The 22,481-nt window shown below is 37.0% G+C and overlaps 1 pseudogene; it reads right to left on the bottom strand.

The window, feature by feature from the left end:
• Positions 1–2,098: 2,098 nt before the first annotated feature.
• LOC103258015 lies at positions 2,099–2,637 on the bottom strand (annotated as a pseudogene).
• Positions 2,638–22,481: the final 19,844 nt, after the last annotated feature.

The following is a 22,481-nucleotide window of genomic DNA, read 5'->3' as shown; positions in this document are numbered from 1 at the left end:
TAAACATAATTAAGGCCTAATAATTTTTTCAACCCTCATATATATGTATATTAGTTATATAAACTTGTATGATTTTACATTTACCAATTACATTGAATACATGGATAAAAAAATTATCATCTCTCGAATAGCACTACCAGTAACTCTTTTCAAAATAATCCCAAATTACAGTCCTTGGAGTGCTTCAAGAAAGTTTCCAGGTGCACATTTCTCCACGTATCAGGAGTTATCTCTGGGGTTTCTATGATCTTCAAGGCTTTGTAATCGCCTATTCTGTCCAAGTGTCTTCATTGCTTTTCTCTTATTGTGCAATGTATATTCCTAAAGAAAACTCAAAAGAAGCTTTTAGTGATGTTTCCCAGGCCCCCAGCGTTGTTTTCTGTATTCAGTTGTTATCATAAAAATATCCAATGAGTATATCATGAGTTCAGTGAAAACCTATTCTATATACGTAAACTTAAAATTTTAACTATTGAATTAAGTAAAAAACCTTAACAATTAATCTTTACCCTAAATCCATAGAAACACCAATGTTATAAATCACCTACATAACTCCTAGGTATGGGTCAGAACTTACAATGAGTTCCTAGTGAACTTACTATGAACTTGTAAAAGGGTTCTAAAAACCCTTATGTCTAAACGCTAAACTACATAATTCTAAATCAAATAAGGAGTGAATATACTTATATCATTTTTACTCGAGCAATATCTAGTAACTGATAACCAAGTGGGAGAAAGCATTTTAAACGTGCTTCAGAGTTTAACCGTTGCATATGTCAGAAAGGGCCAAACGGCATGGTGGGAAATGGAAAAATGAACAATGACGTTCCTAGGTTAGCTGTGAGTACTTTGCATAAACATGCCATTTTATTCTTCCATGACTGCACAGATTTCTTCAGCCATATCAACAGTAAAGGTGGAAGACAGAAGGGCCTCAGCTTCCCGGGCTTGCCCTGCGGCCCAGGGTCTTCGGCCCACCAGGACCCTGTCAATCAGGTAGGCCTCCAAGGCTGGCTCCCAACATATCAGAGCTGGGTCTTGGTCAACAGCTCTAGCTTTTCAGGCCAAGGCCTGTAAGAAGACATTCTGAGGCCTAATGTCAGGCTCATTTCCCTCAAGTACCCTAAAGAAAGAAACAAATGTCACCTTCATCAAAAGTTAGGGGATTACTGAGGGCTCTGTACAAAAGCACTAAAGAAAAAAATTTTGACTGGGTTTGGTGGCTCAGCCTATAATCCCAGCACTTTGGGAGGCTGAGGCAAGTGGATTGTCTGAGCCTACAGGTTTGAAACTAGCCTGGGCAACTTGGTGAGACCTTGTCTCTACAATTAAAAAAAAAATAGCCAGGTGTGGTAGCATGTGCCTATAGTTCCAGCTACTTGGAAGGCTGAGGCGAAAAGTTCACCAGAGACAAGCAGGTTGATGCTAGGGTGGCCATGAGTGTGCCATTGCATTCCAGCCTGGGCACCAGAGTGAGCCTCCAACTCCAAAAAAAAAAAAAGATAAAAATAAAAAGTTTTTTAAATTTGTACAGTGGAATGCTTCCATTGAAAACTACCTTATGTAGAAGTCCAATCTAGAAAACCAGATATGGGCTATTGCAGTGAAAGTAGAAACAGGGCCAACTGACTCCTGGAGGACCACTTGAAGATCACTTACCCAGTAGACTGAGAAGTACAAAAAGTGCCATGATCTTTACAGCTTTGGCTTTGGGTTTGAAAGAATGAGATAGGATTGTGAAAGACTCATTCCTGGGTTAGTCATTCTGAGGGAGGGCTGTGGGGTTCCAGGCCTGCTATGTGCAGTAGGTGCTGGTCTCTTTGTCTTAAGCACCATTTGCCTCATCCCACCCCCTGGCCAGCAGCCAAGGCCTGCCACTCACAGGGTAGAAGACTTATCTTCACTATCTCATAATTAGTGAGTTTAATTTTTAAAGTATATATTATAAGCTTAAAAGCTACAGCAACTTTTTCTTTTTGCTTGCCCTCCTAAAAGGCATCATCTGTTTTTTTCTGTATCAACAAAAGTGGAATGTTCAAGTTTGGACCTTGGTATAGGACCAACAGCAGTCTCATACCTCTGGGGCTGGCAGCATGACTCAGAGAGGAATTATCAAATGGATCTCCTTGCATAGATGTCAGGGATCATTCCTATTGGGGAATTCTTGCCAAACAACATTAACTCATAGTGGATAAGCTGCTCCCAAAAGTCATTGTTGGGCCAGATGATGGGCAGGCATGACTTGGTCCACGTGTGAGGATCCAGCAGGGACATGGCGTGGTACTTCATGAGGTAGGCAAGGCACAGAGTAGCCCAGTGGCTCATGCCAGCAGCATAGTGCAGCCATGTGTAGCCCTGCTTCATATCCACACTGTGGATGTGGTTGGTAGCAGGGTCAAAGAAGTTGTAGAGACATGAGATAGGTGCATCAGCCACAGGCACCTGCATATACTGGATATCCTCGTAGAATGTGTTCACCACCTCCACCAAGACATTAATGACTGCAGATATCTGGTTTCTGGACAGCATAAGCTTGTTGTTGGTGGTCACACCATTGCTGATATACAGGCTTCTGGTGATCTGTGAGAGGCCACTGACTGAGGGCTGCTGGAACTGAACTGGGAGGGCACACGGCATGCTGTCATTAAGGTGGTGGGTCAGCAGTGAAGTTGTGATGGTTGCATCTTTCTGCTAGGCTGTGTTTATGGAAAACTCTCTGCTGCAGGAGGATGGGCAGGTTCAGTCAGGATGCAACCACGCTGCCAAGCTTCAGGCGAGGGTCTTCTGGAGAGAGAAGACCAGTCACGACCACCCCCTGGCCAGCAGCCAAGGCCTGGTTTCCATGGCAATGGTTCCTCAATGCAGGGAGGAATTGGCAGTACCAAGCCTTTGGAGAAATCCTGGCCTTGGCTCTGTACCCCAGCGCAGCCCTGCCCCAGATCACTGGTTGCCAGCCTGGTGATCATGCCAGGGCCACAGCAGTCCTCATGAAGAAGCAGAGAGGGGTCAGCTCACCTCACCCCACTCCATTCAGCTCAGCCTGTCTGTACCACCACTTTAACATTATCTCGAATACAATTAAGATAATGTATTATAAACATGATGGTCTTTAGACATAAGGATAAATTAGGATTAGTTATAATAAAGAAGTGGCTGATAGGTGTTACAGAAGCAAAAATATTGGCAACTGCTAAGAAGTGGGTGCTCTTATGCTGAATGTGTAGAGACACAAACAACAGAGGAGAATGAGTTTGAAGGTGTCAGAACTTACCACCATGGTATCTTGGATGTCCACCTCAAAATAAGATATTTGGGATGAACAAGACATATCCCAACTCTCAGTGATGCTTGAGTGGAAGTGTTCCTTCTGTCCTCTATAACTATTTATGCCCAAGCATAAGAGTAGGGTGTGAAATGCAGCCTGAATTCTCCTTCTCATGCCAGGGACCCTGGCACAGGTTTGTGTCCACGGGAGGAAAAAGCCCTTGAACCACATAAGTCTGGCTCATGGGCATTTATTTCTTCCCAAAAAGGTGCCATATAGTCTACCTATGACTCTGAAATTCACAGACTATTGGAGAATACATGGGATGGCCATAGGAATCTCTTGAACAAGTGGGGATATGTTGGGTCATCTACATAAAAATGAAAGTGAAAGTAGAGTTATTATTTGAATTTTTATTCCTTGACAAGAACTGAGGCCACAGAACTCACCAGGGCAAGGTTGCATATCAGTTTACACATGGAAAATTGTGGAACCTAGCTTTTCTCCTCTGCTGTTTTCCAGAAATTATGTAAATTCAATTTTCCCTTTGGTGGCTCCCCTTTCTATGATTTCCAAAGCCATAATGTGCAACACTTCTACAGGTGACAAGACAATCATGGTTCAGTGTGTGATGAGCTGACAGCATTGCTTTCTTATAATCACCAAAGACTCAGTTGGTGAGTCCCTATTTCTCAGTTTCATTAACAGTAAGAGCTCAAGGCTCAGGTGGGCATTGGTAGGAGGCAGGATTTGCTCAATAAAGCAATAGAAGAGTTTTCTTCTCATAATTTTGGACTTGTGCCTCAATGAATTGTAAGTAAGATCAGCAGGGTTTTTCAGATGAAAAACACAGTTTACTAATAAGGACATAAATGTATAGAGTTGTCTGGAGATATTTGTAATTATGTAAAGATCTATTTATATTAAAATAGTATTTGAATTCTTCTCATTTAACAAATTAGTTTAACTTTGACTATGCATTTATGTAAAATTTTATATTTTAAAACAACAAAAGTAATTTCAAATTATTTAACCATAATACTTTGCTTTTTTAAAGAGTAGAAATACCTTAGCATATTATTTTATAACTATTTAAAAATAATGATGTCGGTTGGGTGCAGTGGCTCACGCCTATAACCCAGTACTTTAGGAGGCCGAGGTGAGAGGATTGCCTGAACCCGCGGGTTTAAGACCACCCTGGGCAACTTGGTGAGACCTCATCTTTACAAGTCAAAAAAACTAGCCGGGTGTGGTGACACGTGCCTATAGTTCCAGCTACTTGAAAGGTTAAAGTGGAAGGATCGCCCGAGACCAGCAGGTCGAGGCTACAGTGGCTGGGAGTGTGCCACTGTACTCCAGCCTGAGTGACAGAGTGAGACTCCAACTCAAAAAAAAAAATGATGTCATAAAACATATATTTTCAATATTTCACAATGATGAGATTTTAGTAGATGATCATAAAGATCATTTGTTTTATTTAATTATAAAAATTTATGATAGAGGAATTTTTTGCCACCATAGAACTATCTGGAAATATCATCTTCTGTTTTTTCTCAAGTTCTTGTGGAGTTAATGACTGCCTTACATTAATACAGGCAGATAATTTAAAATTTTATTTCAAAAATGTCCTTAAAATAAATTCAGTCTTAGTATTTAATATTTTACAGACTAAAATTTATATAGTGTTCTGTATTTTAGTTTGAATGAAATTGCTTAGTGATGAGAGAATACAGTTTGCAAAACATAAAGAACAAATCATTCCCTTATATGTAAAAATCCTTTAAATTTAGTATACCTGCTTTTTTCTCCAAATGTTTCTAATTATAATTTGCTTATTAAAATATATATTCACAAAACTTATTGAGTAAATATTAATTTGATTGTTGAAATTCAGAGGGCAATGTCTGCATTTAATAGGGATAGTGCCTTCTAGCGTGTATTGAATGGATGTCAGAAGAAATGAAATTGGGATAGCTTAAAATAGGAAGGAAAAAAATAATGATGATATTGCTTATTTGTGATCCAAGAGGGTCTCAAGATGTCAAGAAACTTGATTAGTAGAAATTTCTGTGTCCGTGACTTTAGGGTACTATTATGTTTGTCTTTAAATAATTTATAGTTAAAATCCTGCATTTTATATACAGTGAGAACATGTCTGAGAGAAGTGGTCTTGGCTGATCCTGACTAGATCACCTACAAGGGTATTTTCTTTATTTCCTTTCAAATTCAGTAATTGATACAGTTGGTATGACCCTCACCTTCTTGTTACTGTGATGCACAGGGATGCAACAGTAAAAATAAAAAATGAAAATAAAAGAAACTTCCAAGACTACAGAGGAAAGAAAGATATTTTTGCTTGTATTCTTGTATCCTCTTAGTTCTAGTGGAAAGGAAAACATACTTTCAGACAGAATTTTTAGTTTCCAAAAAATTATAGCACATACTTTGTGATAAAACCCTCCTCTATTTTTCTGTTTCCTACTTCTGTGGTTGACACTTCTCTTGCCCATTATTTTCATTGAGGGAGCTGATAATTGAATTGTTGAAATTCAAGTTTTAGGAAAGTATTGTGTTTCCAGCTGTGCTTTGCGCCAAGTTCAATTGTCAAAAATTAATACATACATTTCAGTTGTTCAGTGGTACCTTGTACCTATCAGAATTTACTCTTCGGGCACCTGTGCATTTCACAAGTCTTTAATGGAACTGATGTAAATGGAAAATTGTATCCCTTCCTCCAATCATCACCACTGTTCCTCATGTACCCAGTTAATGTCACTAACCATCCAACCCATTATGGCCTGTCACCTGAGTACCTCATCATAACTTTACACTGTTGATTACCAGTCATATATTTTACAGTGCTGGTCATAGAATATAATAAAATTGGTGAGGAAAGTAACTTATTGCTTAACAAAAAACAATAAATGCTATTTTGTGAGACATACTATATGCCAGGAAGAGTGCAAAAACTGCTTTGAATTATATAAATCATAAAACAACAATAAAAATCAGGTATTACTTTAAAGGTAAGGAAATAGATTTTATCAAACTTCATTTTCTCAAAAAAAAACATATTCTCTAATGCAAAACAGCACTTGAGTTATTGTACATGCTTTTCCTTTTTTTATATTTTTATATTTTTTTAAAATTTTTTATTTTAAAGATGTGGTGTACAATTCAGGGTTATGTATCCAAATGTTCATTATGCAGGTACCCTTGTTAATGAGGTGTGCCCCTCTTCCCCCAGCAGATTTCCACTACTGCCAATCCTGCATCCACCCCCCTGGGCAGTTTCCCACTACTGCCAATTTTTTTCTTATACTATTATGATAATTGTTCAAGGTCCACTTATCAGTGAGAACATGTGACACTAAGTTCTTTGTTTCTGTGATAGATTACTTGGTATTATAGATTCTAAGTCCAAACCAGTTGTGTGACGTTCATAATTGTGTCCTTCTTTATGCCTATGTAATATTCCATTGTGTGTATGTACCATATTTTTTATATTCAGTCCTCTTTCAATGGGCAGCATGGTTGGTTCCTTGTTTTTGCTGTTGTGAACAATGCTGCCATAAACATACATGTGCAGGTATCTTTTTCATAGATTATATGAGTTCCTCCAGGTATATTCTCAGTAGGGGGATTGCAGGGTTATGTGGAAGGTCAATTTTTATATTTTGGGAATCACCACACTGTTTTCCACAGAGGCTGCACTAGTTTACATTCCCAGCAACTGTGTAGAAGTGTTCCCTTTTCACCACATCCTCTCCAGCATCTGTTGTTTTTTTTGAGTTATCAATGATGGCCAACCTGACTGGAGTTAGGTGGTATCTCAGTGTAGCTTTAATTTGCATTTCTTTGATAACTAGTGAGGCTGAGCGTTTTTTCATGAAACTGTTGGCTGCTCATATGTCTTCTTTTGAGAAGTGTCTATTCATATCTTTTGCCCGCTGTGTAATGGGGCTGTTTGTTTTTTTCTTTTCAGCATGTTTGAGTTCCTTGTAGATTCTAGATGTTAGACCTTTGTCAGATATAGAGTTGGCAAATATTTTTTCTCAGTCTGTGGGCTGTCTCCCTACACTCTTGATGGTTTCTTTGGCTCTGCAGAAACCTATCAGTTTGATGAGGTCCCACTTGTCTACCTTATTGCTACGGCATGGGCACTTGGGGTTTTGATCAGGATTGGTTGCCAGTTCCAATATCCATGGGGTGTCTCCTGCATTTTCTAAGGTTCTTATGGTTTGAGGTTTTACATTTAGGTCTTTGATCTATTTAAAGTTGATTTTTATGTATGATGATAGGTAGGGGTCTTGTTTTAATCTTCTGCATGTGCTCAGCCAGTTTTCCCAGTACCATTTACTGAATAAGTTCTTCTCTCCCCAGTGGTTGGTGACGGAGGCTTTGTCAAGGATGAGTTGGTTGAGAAATTGAGGTTTTGATTCTGGAATCTCTATCCTGTTCCATTAGTCTATATGCCTGTTCTTGTACCAATACCAGGCTGCTTTGATTATTGTAGATTTATAATAAAGTTTAAAGCCTGGGAATGTGATAACTCATGCTTTGTTTTGTTTTTGTTGTTGTTGTTGTTTTGTTTTGTTTTTGATGAGGATTGTTTTGGCTATTTGTGGTCATTTATGTTTCCATGTGAATTCTTGTATTACCATTTCCAGGTCTGAGAAGAATGCTGCTGGTAATTTAATGGGTATTGCATTAAATCTGTAGATTGCCTTGGGTAGGATGGACATCTAACAATGTTGATTCTTCCAATCCATGAACATGGAATATTTTTCCTTTGTTTGTGTCATCTTTGATTTCTTTGAGCAGTGTTTTGTAGTTTTCATTACAAAGGTCTTTCACATCTCCAGTTAGGAAGATGCCAAAGTATTTCAATTTTTTGTGTGACTATTGTGAGTGGGATTGTGTTTTTTATTTGGGTTTCTGTTTGTTTATTATTGGTGTATAGAAATGCGACTGTCTTTTGCATATTTCTTTATTTGTTTATTAGTTGGAGTCTCACTCTGTTGCCCAGGCTAGTCTGCATAGTCTGGAGTGCAGTGGCACACTGACAGACACCCCAGCGACAACCTGCTGGGCTCGGGTGATCCTTCCACCTCAGCCTTCCAAGTAGCCAGAACTACAGGTGCACACTACTGTGCCCAGCTAATTTTTTGATTTATTGTAGAGAGGAGGTCTCGCCAAGTTGCCTGGGCTGGTCTCAAACCTGTGGGCTCAGGCACTTCACTCACTTCAGCCTCCAAAACTGCTGGGATTATAGGCTCAGTCAGTGAGCCAGACCTGTACATTTATTTTATACCCTGAGACTTTGCTAAAGTCCTTTATCAGTGCAAGGAGGTTTTTGACAGATTTTCTTAGGTTTTTGAGGTATGGAATCATACTGCAAAGAGGGATACCTTTACTTCCTATTTTCCTATTTGGATACCTCTGATCTCCTTCTCTTGTCTGATTACTCTAGCTAGGACTTCCAAAACTATGTTGAGAAGGATGAGAGTGGGCATCCTTGTCTTGTTCCAGTTTTCAGGGGAAATGGTTTCAATTTCTGTCTGTTTAGTAATATGCTGGCTGCGAGTTTCTTGTAGATGGGTCTTACTATTTTTGAGGTATATTCCATCTATGCCTAGATGTTCAAGGGTTTTTATCAAGAAAGGGTGCTGGATTTTATCAAAAGCTTTTCCCACGTCTAATGATATAATCAAGTGATTTTTGTTTTTACAACTATTGATGTATTTAATTAGGTTTATGGTCTTGCGAATGCTGAACCAGTCCTGCATCCCAGGAATGAAGCCTATTTGGTGTGGTGGATGATTTTTGAGATGTATTGTCGGATCCCGTTTGCTAGGATCTTGTTGAGAATTTTAGCATCTATGTTCATCAGTGATATTGGCCTGTAGTTCTCTTTCTTTGATGGATCTTTACCCAGTTTGGGTATCAATATGATGTTAGCTTTATAAAATGATTTGGGGAGATTTTCCTCTTTCTCAATTGCCTGGAATACTTTCACTAGGTTTGGTATCAGTTCTTCCTTGTATGTTTTACAGAATTCTGCTGGAAAGTCATCTGGTCCAGGGCTTTTTTTTTTTTTTTTTTTTTTTTTTTTGGTAGTTAGTTTTCTTATGACATAGTTAATTTCCTGGATTGTTATTGGTCTATTTAGGGTCTTGATTTCTTCTTGTTTCAACCCGGAGAGGTTGTGTGATATCAGAAAGTCCTCCTTTTTTTTTAGGTTTTCAAGTCTGTTTCCATACAAGTGTACATAGTAGTTTCTGATAATCTTTTGTATTTCCTTGGGGTCAATTGTGATTTGATCTTTTTTATTTCTGATGGTGTTTATTTGGACTTTGTCTCTCTTTTCTTGCTTAGTTTAGGTAGGGGCCCATCAATCTTGTTTATCCTTTCAAAGAAACTGGGTTTTTTTGTTTGTTTCTTTCATTTTTTGTATTATATTTTTGTCTTCTAGGTCCTGAATTTGGGTTTTTATTTTGGTGATCCGGATTCTTCTGCTGAAGGTGGGATTATAGTGGTCTTGCTTTTCCAGCTTCCTTAGGTGATTTGTCAGGTTGTTAGATGGTGATCTTTCCATTTCCTTCATGTTTGTTCATACAGATATGAATTCCCCTTTTAGTTCTGCTTTCCTGCCATCCTAGAGGTTTTTGGCAAAATGTTTCTTTGTTTTCATTTGTTTCCAGGTATCTTTTAATCTCTTTTTTGATTTCCATTTGACCCAGGAATTGTTTAGCATCATGCTATTTAGTGTCCATGTCTTTGTGGGTTTCGAGGGAACTTTGTTGGTGTTGATATTTATTTTTATTCCACTGTGGTCTGAGAAGGTGCATGGCAGTATTTCAATCTTATGGAATTTTTTTATGCTTGATTTATGGCTGAGGATGTGGTCAATCTTAGAGAACGTTCCATGTAATGATGGGTAGAATGTATATTCTGTGGTTATTGGATGGACTGTTCTGTAGGTACCAATTTTTTTTTAGAAAGTAGGGTTTATTGAGAGGGCAGAAAAGTTCTCAGAGCATAAGGGGACACAAGGAGGTTGCCTGTAGGTATCAATTAACTCCATTTTGTCAAGTGTCACACTGAGGTTCCAGATCTTCTTATTGATTTTTTGTCTTGATGATCTGTCTAGGGTTGTGAGTGGGGTATTTAAGTCCCCAGCTATGATAGTGTTAGAGTCAATATCTTTTTAAAGTTTACCTAGAAGCTGCTTTATAAAAGTTGGTGCTCCTATGTTGGGTGCATAGATGTTTAAAATGGACATTTATTGTTGACAGCTTGAAACTTTTATTATTATGTAGTGATCATTGGTATCTTTTTTTTAATTTTTGATAGTTTAAAGGTTATATCTCTGATATTTAGACCATTACTCCTCTTTTCTTTTGTGTTCCATTCACTTGAAATTTTGTTTCCTGTCCTCTTACTTTGAGTCTGTGAGTGTCTTTTTGGTGATATGAGTCTCTTGGAGACAACATATTATTGCTTCATGATATTTTATCCATTTTTCCATTTTATGTCTTTTCATTTAATCCATTCACATCCAGGCTAATTATTGTGATATGAGAGTTTATTCCTGTCATGAGGTTCTTATAGAGTTTTTTGTTGTTACTGCTGCTTGTTTGTTTATGTGTTCGCTGGGTTTCTTTTGATTTGGGGGTTGATTCATGGGTGTTTTCAGTATTTTTCCTACATTCTTGTGAAGGATGTTGTCTTTTTTTTTTCTTTCTTCTGTTTTTAATATTTTCTTAAGTGTTTCTTGTAGAGCTGGTCTTGAGGTAGCATAAACTTTTAGGGATTGAATGTCTGGGAAGGATTTTCATTCACCATTACTTATGAAGCTTAGGTTAGCAGGGTAGGGAATTTTTGGTTGAAATTGTTTATCTTTGAGAACTTTGAAGACTGTGCTCCAAGGTCTCCTAGCCTGATGTGTTTCTGTAGATAAGTCTGCTTCTACTCCAATTGGTCTTCCCTGGTACTAGTCTGACCTTTACCTCTTGCTGCCTTTAGGATTTTTTTTATACCTACTTTGTGTATAAAAAATGGATTACTATGTGTCTAGGAGTTGGTCTTCTCATTTGTTGTCTTGCAGAGGTTCTCTGAATCTCTTGTGTTTGAATAGTCACATCATTGATGAGCTGAGGGAAATTTTCTTGGATAATTTCATGGAATGTTTGTTCCAGGGTGGTCTCTGTCTCTCTAATTGCCTCAGGGATTCCAGTTACTCTTAGGTTTCACCTCTTGAAATAACCACTCCTCTCCTGGAGGTTTTGGTCTGTCTTTTTAAGTTTCTTTTCTATGCTTTTAACAGTTTGGGTTAGTTCCATATTTTGGTCCTCAAGCTCTAAGATTCCTTCTTCTGTTTGGTTAATTTTGCTTTCAGTGCTTATCAGTTTGTTATTTATTTCATTCACTGTATTCTTTATTGCTGCTATATCAGTTATCAACTCATTCATTCTTACCTCTTGTCTCTCCTCATTTCTATTTATTCTATTAATACCTTGATATCTGGGTTTCTAGTTTGAGACCAGTCACTCTGGGGGCTTTCCAAAGTCTGTATTCTCAGTGGTTGACCTCCCAGGGGTCTGTTGATACCCATATTTTTCCTTTGGCTTTTCTTCATTTGTGTAGATCCCCGCCCCCCTTTTTACCTCTTAATTCTGTTGTTCAGGGATGGGGTAGCTTTTACTTCTGTTTGTTCAATCTGCTATTCCTACGTAGATCCTCTGGCTTTGCTCAGTTCTGAAGCTGGACTGTGGGTGGAGGGCTGTACTTTTTCAGTTTTGAGATTTAATTGAGGGGGAGCTGTGATTTAGAAACTTTCTGCAGATCCCAGTATCCACTGACAGGTGTGTGGGCCCCCTGGAACCAACTTCCCACTGCCTTACAATCTGTCCATGCAGCAAGGGTATGGGTTTGCCCACTGAAAGCAAAATGAGATAAGAAAAAGGAAAATAATGAAAAAAGAAGGAGAAAGAGGAGAGGAAGGTGGAGATAAAGAAGAGGGAAAAAGACAGGCAGACCAACTAATAAATGAAAAGAGACCCAAACAAAGACAGAAAAGATTTTAAAAAATACAATCATACAAACACATAAACCAACAAAAACTCCCCCATTAATGTACTCTCCCTCAAAAATACACAAAAGGGAAGTCTTTAAAAAAACATTAAGATAACAGAAGCAAAGCAAGTATGAAAACTTAAGCAAAAACAGAAGGAGAGAAGAGGAAAAAAACTAAAACAAAAAAACAAAAAACAAGCAAAACAAAAAAACAAAACTCCCTGTGAGATCATTCCTGTAACTCCAGCTTGCTTTCAGCTCTGGTTTCTACCCCTCCCCTCTATTCTCAATGCATGCTGATATGGTTGCTCTCAGCATGGGTGAGGTGACTCGCAGGACTACTGTGGAAGGAGAATGGATCAGATTTGAATGCACCCAACTTGCTGCCACTGCTGTCAAGTCTCCCACTCAGGTCTGATGTGTCTGTGCCTGTTCCAGTGGGGGGGAGGGATGTCTGTCTCTCAGAGTTAGATGAGGAGATAACCTCTAGGTCCCAGATTGGAAACTGGGGGGGGCAATGCAAATCTCTGCCTAGACCCAGGACAGACAAAATGGCACCAGTTGGCATTTCTTCACCAGTGGTGGGACTCCTTTTCAACTTTCCCCTGCCCTCTCCACAGATCCTGTGGATTGTGCCACTCTGCTGTCACAGGTGATGGTGTGGAACAGGTGCCAGGTGATGACAACCAGCTGCTTTCTGCTGCCTCTTCTCAGGAGAGCCCCAAGAACAGCAGACAATACTATGCAATGGGGGCTCCAATCTCAGGGAAGTGGGAGGTTGTAGTCACCTAAGGAGGAGAGCCCCAGGTGCATAAACCCAAGTCTCCCCTCAGATGGACTTGCACTCACCCACCGGCACACATCCACTCACACAGAGTCTTTATGGACACTTGCTTTTGCAGAAAATCACAGTCCAACTCTCACCATCTTGCCAGAAATCCTAATTTTTTTCCTTTTCTTTCAGTATTTCTTCTTATTTCAGTCACCTGACCAATGTCCTTAGACTTTATGATCAGTCTCTTGTACCTTATTTATTAAATAGTGCTATTTTCTCCCATTGTTGCTCAAGATCATAATATTATTTGGGGCTTACCATATTAAGAATAACATAAGGAGAAATCCAGGATAATGAAGATGAACTTGATCTGCATTATCGGTCTGCCAACAGTGTTCAGGTTCTTCATCTAAACCCTGAAGAAACCTGGCTATCATGTCTCAAAGTAAATGCTGACATTTACATATAGATTGTGAAGTTTTATTGTATCAGTTACTACCCAATTATGTTTTTTACACTCTGACTAAGCTATACTACTTATATGGGTTTTTAAACCAAGTTTGCAACATGCTATTTCCAATTTCCTTATATTTTCATGGTTAAGTTGCCAGATTCACCAAATAAAAATATAGAACATGAAGTTATTTTTTAAATTTGGGTAAACAAAAAATTTAAAAAGATATGGACAGTCACTACATAATAATAAAAGTTTCAATCCATCAACAAGAAATATCCATCCTAAAAATAAATGCATGTAACATAGGAGCACCAACCTTCATAAAGCAGCTTCTGGGAAAACTTTTAAAACATATTGACTCTAACACTATCATAGCTGGGGACTTAAATACCCCCACTCATAACCCTAGACAGATCAAGACAAAAAATCAACAGGGAGATCTGGAAGTTCAATGTGACACTTGACCAAATGGACTTAATTGATACCTATAGGAAAACCCCTTGGGTTCCCTCCTGCTCTGGGAACTTTTCTGTCCTCTCAATAAACCCTACTTTCTAAAAAAAAATTGATACTTACAGAACACTCCACCCAACAACCATGAAATATACATTCTACCCATCACCACACGGAACGTACTTTAAGATCGACCACATCCTCAGTCATAAATCAAGCATAAACAAATTCCATGAGATTGAAATACTGCCATGCACCTTCTCAGTCCACAGTGGAATAAAAATAAATATCAACACCATCAAAGTTCCCCCAAAACCCACAAAGACATGAACACTAAACAGCATGACACTAAACAATTCCTAGGTCAACATGGAAATCAAAAAAGAGATTAAAATATACCTGGAAACAAATGAAAATGAAGAAACATCTTACCAAAACTTCTGGAATGCCATGAAAACAGTATTAAGAGGGGAATTCATATCTGTATGAACACACATGAAGAAAATGAAAAGATCACAAGTTAACAGTCTAACAAATCATCTAAGGAAGCTGGAAAAGCAAGACCACCAAAATAAAAGCCCAAATTTGGGTCTTAGAAGACAAAAATATAATACAAAAACTCAAGGAAACAAAAAACTGATTCTTTGAAAGGATAAACAAGGTTGATGGACCCCTAGCTTGACTAATCAAGAAAAAGAGAGAAAAAGCCCAAATAAACACAATCAGAGATGGAAAAGATCAAGTCACAACTGACCCCAAAGAAATACAAAAAATTATCAGAAACTACCATGTACACTTGTATGGAAACAACCTTGAAAACCTAAAGAAAATGGAGAACTTTCTGACATCACCAACCTCCCCAGGTAGAAACAAGAAGAAATCAAGACCCTAAACAGATCAATAACATTCCAGGAAATTGACTATGTCATAAGAAAACTAACTACAAAAAAAAGCCCTGGACCAAATGGCTTTCCAGCAGAATTCTGCAAAACATACAAGGAAGAACTGAAATCAATCCTATTGAAAGTATTCCAGGCAATCGAGAAAGATGGAACTCTCCCCCAGTCATTTTATGAAGCTAATACCATATTGATACCCAAACTGATTAAAGATCCAACAAAGAAAGAGAACTACAGGCCAATATCACTGATGAACATAGATGCTAAAATTCTCAACAAGATCCTAGTAAACCGGATCCAACAGCACCTCTCAAAAATCATCCACCACAACCAAATAGGCTTCATCCCTGGGATACAAGGCTGGTTCAACATTCGCAAGACTATAAACCTAATTAAATACATCAACAGTTGCAAAAACAAAAACCACATGATTATATCATTAGATGTGGAAAAAGCTTTTGATAAAATCCAGCACCCTTTCTTGATAAAAACCCTCAAACATCTAGGCATAGATGGAATATACCTCAAAATAGTAAGAGCCATCTATAAGAAACCCACAGCCAATATACTGCTAAACAGACAGAAATTGGATCTATTTCCCCTGAAAGCCAGAACAAGACAAGGATGCCCACTCTCATCCTCCTTTTCAACATAGTTTTGAAAGTCCTAGCTAGAGCAATCAGACAAGGGATCAGTGGTATCCAAATAGGAAAAGAGGAAGTCAAGTTATCCCTCTTTGCAGATGATATAATTCTATACCTTAAAAACCCAAGAGAATCTGTCAGAAATCTCCTTGCACTGATAAAGGACTTTGACAAAGTCTCGGGGTATAAAATAAATATGCAAAGACAGTCACATTTCCATACACCAACATTAAACAAACAGAAACCCAAATAAAAAGCAAAATTCCATTCACAATAGTCACAAAAAACCAAATACTTGGCATCTTCCTAACCAGAGAAGTGAAAGACCTTTACAACAAATACTATAAAATGCTACTCAAAGAAATCAAAGATGACACCAAAAAATGGAAAAATATTCTATGCTATGGATTGGAAGAATCAATATTGTTAAGTTGTCCATCCCACCTAAGGCAATCTACAGATTTAACACAATACCCATTAAACTACCAGCAGCAGCATTCTTCTCAGACCTGGAAATGACAATACAGGAATTCGTATGGAAACATAAACATCCATGAATCACCAAAACAAACCTCAGTCAAAAAAAAAGCAGGAGTTATCACACTTCCAGACTTTAAACTTTATTATAAATCTACAATCATCAAGGCAGCTGGTATTGGTACAGGAACAGGCATATAGACCAGGGGAACAGGATAAAGATTCCAGAATCAAAACTTCAATTTCTCAACCAACTCATCTTCAACAAAGCTTCCATCACCAACCACTGGGAAGAGGAGAACCTATTCAGTAAATGATGCTGGGAAAACTGGCTAAGCACATGCAGAAGAATAAAACAAGACCCCCTACCTATCCCCATACACAAAAATCAACTCTAAATGTACAGCTTTAAACTATAAGAACCTTAGAAAATGCAGGAGACACCCCTATGGAAATTGGAACTGGAACCAATTCCTGATCAAAACCACAAGTGCCCATGCTGTAAGAGATTAAGATAGACAAGTGGGACCTCATTAAACTGACAAGCTTCTGCAGAGCCAAAGAAATCATCAAGAGAGTAGGGCAACAGCCCACAGACTAGGAAAACATATTTGCCAACTGTATGTCTGACAAAGGCCTAACATCTAGGATCTAGGAACTCAAATGTGCTGAAAAGGAAAAAACGAACAGCCCCATTACAAAGTGGGCAAAAGATATGAATAGACACTTCTCAAAAGAAGACATACAAGCAGCCAACAGATACATGAAAAAATGATCAGCCTCACTAGTCATCAAAGTAATGCCAATTAAAACTACACTGAGATACCACCTAACTCCAGTCAGGATGACCATCATCAATAACTTAAAAAACAACAGATGCTAGAGAGGATGCAGTGAAAAGGAAACACTTCTACACTGCTGCTGGAAGTGTAAACTGTGCAGACCCTGTGGAAAACAGTGTGGTGATTCCCAAAAGATCAATAAATCAACCTTCCATATGACCCCACAATTCCCCTACTTGGAATACACCTGAAGGAAGTCAAATCACTCTATTAAAAAGATACCTGCACACGTATGTTTATTGCAGCATTGTTCACAATAGAAAAACATGGAAGCAATCGTGCAGCCAATTGAAAGAGGACTGGATTTTTAAAATGTAGCACATATACATAATGGAACATTATGCAGCCATAAAGGACAAAATCATAAACTTCACAACAGCCTGGTGGACTTAGAGTCTGTAATACTGAGTGATCTGTCACAGAAACAAAGAAGTGATATCACATGTTCTCACTCATAAGTGGACCTTGAACAATTATTGTAATACTGTAAGAAAAGGATTGGCAGTAACAGGAAACTGCCAGGGTGGGGTTGGGGAGGCGAGATGGGCAGTAGTGGGAATCTACTTGGGGAGGAGGTCACACCTCATCAACCAGGGTACCTGCATAATGAACATTTGTATACCTAACCCTGAATTGTACCCCACATCTTTAAAATACAAAAATCAAAATAAATAAATAAAAAAAATTTGGTTAAGCAACAAAAAACCTTTCAATATGACTATTCTTTTTATATATATGATATTGTATATATGTATATATAATTATTTACTATCTGAATTTCACATTTAAATGAGTGTCATACTTTTTCATAGTTTGTTTAAACTAAGATAGCCATAATCTTCTCTTGTCTAGGCTCAGTGTCAATATCCTCAAAAGCCTCACTGGAAAAAGGCACTATTCTATGATTAACTCTTTTCCAGTATGTGATATTCACTTACAGAATAAGGAATTATGAGAAGATGAGTGGGATACCTCTTGGGATTAGAAATGAAAATTCAAAAGTTCTTATTTATATCACTTTGAATAATATTATCTAGTATTTTTAATGGTCTATATTTGATTTATGTTTACAAAACATACCATATCATTAATAAAATAAGTTAGATATATAGTCACTAAATAATAATACTGATAGTAGTAGTCCACATTCAATTATTCTTTCATGGGTACTGAAGCTTGATCCCCAAAATGTGGAGACCATCATGATTTTAAGTTAATGTTATCCAGTTGCTTTTCCTGGGTTCAAAATATAACAGAATTCAAACTGTGCTGTGAGTGCCAAAGTATTTTGGTGGTAACTATCAGTTGTTTGTATCTTGTAGTTAAAATAAATGTGTTTCTTTACTAGATTAAGCTTTTAGATAAATATTAACAACCATTTAATAAACTATACAATTTCAAATAGTTTGAAAGCAATGTTTCATATCAGCCATAAAATTCTGAGTATGAGTCAAGAGCATTAAATGTCACATTATCTGCATTGCCTTTCACATTTATATTTATGGGCTAGTATAGCGTTGTGTCTTTGAAAACATAAACACTTTCATATTAGAAGAATATGATTGTGGTAATTTGGGGGTTTTTCTCCATTCTTTAAGTTTTAAACAGTTGAAGAAAAAGTGTCAGAATGATGTGTTGTTATAAAAAGGCTCAACAAGGCATTATTATTATTTATAAGGTTATTTTATTTGGTGATTCTTTCCCTTTTAGCATGAAATTTACTTGAGTTCAGATGTCCATACACCCATTAGTTGTTTTCCTATGACATTACTGCTCTCTCAGGGTAGTGAATATTAAATGAGGGGATGCAGGACAGTAAAGAAATGCTTTGTGAGGCGATATCCCTAAGTATTATAGGAGCATAGATAACAGGCAATCTAAATAATCATGATATGGGATGTGTTGGTGTTTGATATATATTAATTATCTGATGCACAAAATAATGTTTAGGGTTTATTTTTAAATAAATGATGAAGATTTGATTAAAAAATAATTTGGTGAATAAAAATTATAAACATTTATTCTATGTAATAAAAAAACATTGATGATGTGAAGTCCATGTATTCTTTTAGATGTACAAAATATGTTTCTCCTTTCCATGAGATGACCACATTCCAATTATGTTATCATTTAAAAACACCATTCTTTTCAAGCTGGCATTAGACTTGCCAGCACCTTTCTTGTTCTCTTTCACATCATCACATTCTGTGTGGATCTCAGGCCTAAACCCATCACCTATCAATCGGTCCTCATCCATAAAATGATGTTCTTAACTATTTATTCTTGGAGGCTTCTAACCTGTTTAAGTCACTGAACTTTCAAAATGACTTCAAGTACAAAGCATTTATCTACATAAACAGGGTGATAAGAAGTCAATCCATCTGTACCACCAGCCTTCTGAGTGTGCTCCAGGATGTTACCATCAGCCACTTCTGGTTGGGGAAGATAAAAATAAGATCACTGGTTATAACTTTTATTATTTCTTCTTCATATGATTTCTGTGTCTGTCTTTCAATAATAATCTACCTTTCCATACTGTGGCTTCTTCAACATGACTCAGACAAATTTGAGTGTTAGTAAATACTGCTCACTTTCCCCCATGAAATCCGTCATCAGGAACCTATTTGACCCTCTGATGATTTTCAGGAATGTCTTCTTTGTAGAACTCATGCTTCTCTCAACTGCATACATAATGATCCTCTTGTGCAGGTTTCGGAGATGATCCCAGCACCTTCACATTATAAATCTCTCCCCAAGAGCCTCCCAAAGAAAAAAGTACCCAGACCATCCTGCTGCTGATGAGATCTTTTGTGATCATGTACTGGGTGAACCTCATCATCTCAATATCCTCAAACATGTTATGGGCATATGTCCCAGTCATTCTGGATGTCTAGAAGCTTGTAGCCAATGCCTATACTATAGTCAGTCCTTTGGTGTTAATCAGTTCAGATAAAAGTATAAGAATGAAGTTGCAAACTATGTGACAGAAGTGTTACCAAGTTTTAAGAAGTGAATAAACATAATTATCTGGGGGAAAAAATAGATTTGTTTGTTTATTAGTCTTTTTGCTAAGTTCCAGGAATTCCTGATATATTCTGGATACTGGACCCTAATCAGATGTAAAATTCACAAGTGTTTGTCTCCCATTCTTTGGATTGTTTATATTTAAAATTTGTTGAGAGTAGGACATAACACAATGAATGCACATAGATTAAAACCAGAATTCTTTGTTACTATGGCTCTGAATGAGAGAAGGCTGCCACACAAGGGGCTAACCTGAGTAAAGAATAACTATAAGCTGAAGCTGTAAAGGAAGTTTCTGCATGGTAAGTGGTAAGAGGGAGCTCAGTTATACAGGCTCCCTGCTGATAGAATCATTTGTGAGCCCCAGGTCATGGAGTTGTTCCTATTGTCTGGTATTGGGCCCAGATTGATTAGGGTGAGAACATAGGGGCACCGGAATGAAAATGACTAATAAGGGAAGTGGTTGGGGTGTTGAGTTAACCAGATGCTCAAGAAGGGGGAACTTACTGGCTTCCTTCTAGGTTTACAAAACTGGGTCAAGACAGCAATTTACATCATACATACATACATAAATCTATATTACAGTTGTCTTTTCACTTTCTTAATAACGTTCTTTCATACACAGAAGTTTTCATTTTAATGAATTCTAACTTATATATTGTGCTTTAGTTTCTCATGCTTTTGTGCCATATCTAAGACTTCACTGTCAAATCAAGTCCATGAAGACCTATGCCTATGTTCCCCTTTATGAGTTTAATAGTTCTTGCTCTTATATTCAGGTCTTTTATCCAGTTTGAGTTGATTTTTGTATATGCTGTCATATAAATACTCAACCTCACATTTTTTTTTTTTTTGAGTTGGAGTCTCGCTCTGTTTCAACCTCACATTTTTAATGTGGCTATCTAGCTATCCCAGCCCAATTTGTTGAAGAGACTATTCTTTCTTCATTGAATTGTCTTAGCAACCTTGTCAAAAATCACCTAACTACAGACACACAGATTTATTCTTGGACTCTCACTTTTCATCCACTAGTCTATATGTTAAGTTATATTTTTTATTTACTTAATTAAGTTTCAAAAACCTATGCTTAAGGTGGTAAGAAATATTGACAGTTGTCCAAAGGGTATACCACAGGCCATAATGATAGGTCTGACATAATTATATTAGTAATTAACAAAAAAGATAATGAGAACAATCTATTCAAATGGAAGTTGCTAAACATTTTTCTAGAAAAATATTTTTATTGTATATGATAAAAATTAAAGTTCACATTTTTTAAAAGATGTGCTGTTGAGAAAGACTGACATTTTGAGCCATTAAGTTCCCAGACTAATTTGAAATTGGAATAGGCTTACTAGTAATAATTTCATGATGAAAGAACACAACAAATTTTCATATTGTGCATGCCAGAAAGTATTTCATATTTTAGAACATGATATCATTGTTGTCAGCTGATAGTTCACTGGAAATAGCACAGATTTAATTTAAAAATATATTTTTCATAATAATATGTGTTTATCCTAAATATACCTCAGTGAGATTGTCTGAGAAATAAGTTATTCAAAGACAAAAAGTTAAGTTTTGAATATCCACATATTCTAAAAGTTTTTTTCACTATAAAACACCATAAATCCTAGAAAATTTAATATGCACTTAAATGCATAGATGCATTTTTACAGAATACCTGGAGAAGGGCAGACAGAAGAAATGAAGAGAGAATTGGAACAGTGCAGTTGAGAGGGTCAACACTTCCTGTAATATAGAGTCTTGTTTTAACAGCTCATAGGAGTGAATAGTGTATCACAGAAGCACAAAAGCAGAAAATAATGGACATGAATATTCAATAAAAAGCTGGGATCCTTAAGATTCCACAGTCTTTAAAAAATGGGATAAAACAGCCTTCAGCCAAATGGAGATAACAGTAAAGTTAGTCTGTCTGCCCTTTGGCTGAGTTGGGAAGATAAATCCACCCCCATGTTAATTTGGGAGTACAAATTTGCCCGTTTCTGAAAAAGTAAATTTAACTAAATAAATTAATTGAAATGTCTCCTAGGTGGCTATAAAAGGGAAATCTTGAATAAGTCAAGACATTTGCTCAATAGAAAGAAAAAAAGCCCTCAATTTACAATTCTGAACATCCCATTAGGTGAGGACACTCAAATACAATTCCGTAAACTAATATTTTTTTACTAATGTGCAAAACAAAAACCATCAAAGACAAGTTATTCAGTAACAACAATAATCACAAAACATCTGTACAGCTTGGTATCAAAGAATGCTTCTACTGTATATTAGGTGTAAAAATATACATGTAGATAAAGTGATTAAAGAAAAAGGAAAAGTTCAAAGATATAAGCAAAGTAAAATATGCTATTCATATACAATATCTTTTTCCAGGCAGTAGATTATCTTTCATTTTATTAAAGATGTCTTTTGAGAGAAATTTCTTGTTTTAGCAAAATCTGAATTTCTATTTATGATTGAATCTTTTGTATTTTATTTAATAAATCTTTGCCTTCCTCAATAGTATAGAAATTTTCCCATGTTTTCTTCTAGATGTTCTATGG

The sequence above is a fragment of the Carlito syrichta genome, unplaced genomic scaffold (genome assembly GCF_000164805.1).
Source record: "Carlito syrichta isolate Samal-C Ts95f unplaced genomic scaffold, Tarsius_syrichta-2.0.1 Scaffold301934, whole genome shotgun sequence".
Classification (NCBI taxonomy): Eukaryota; Metazoa; Chordata; class Mammalia; order Primates; family Tarsiidae; genus Carlito; species Carlito syrichta.
This window is presented reverse-complemented; position numbering and strand designations above follow the sequence as displayed.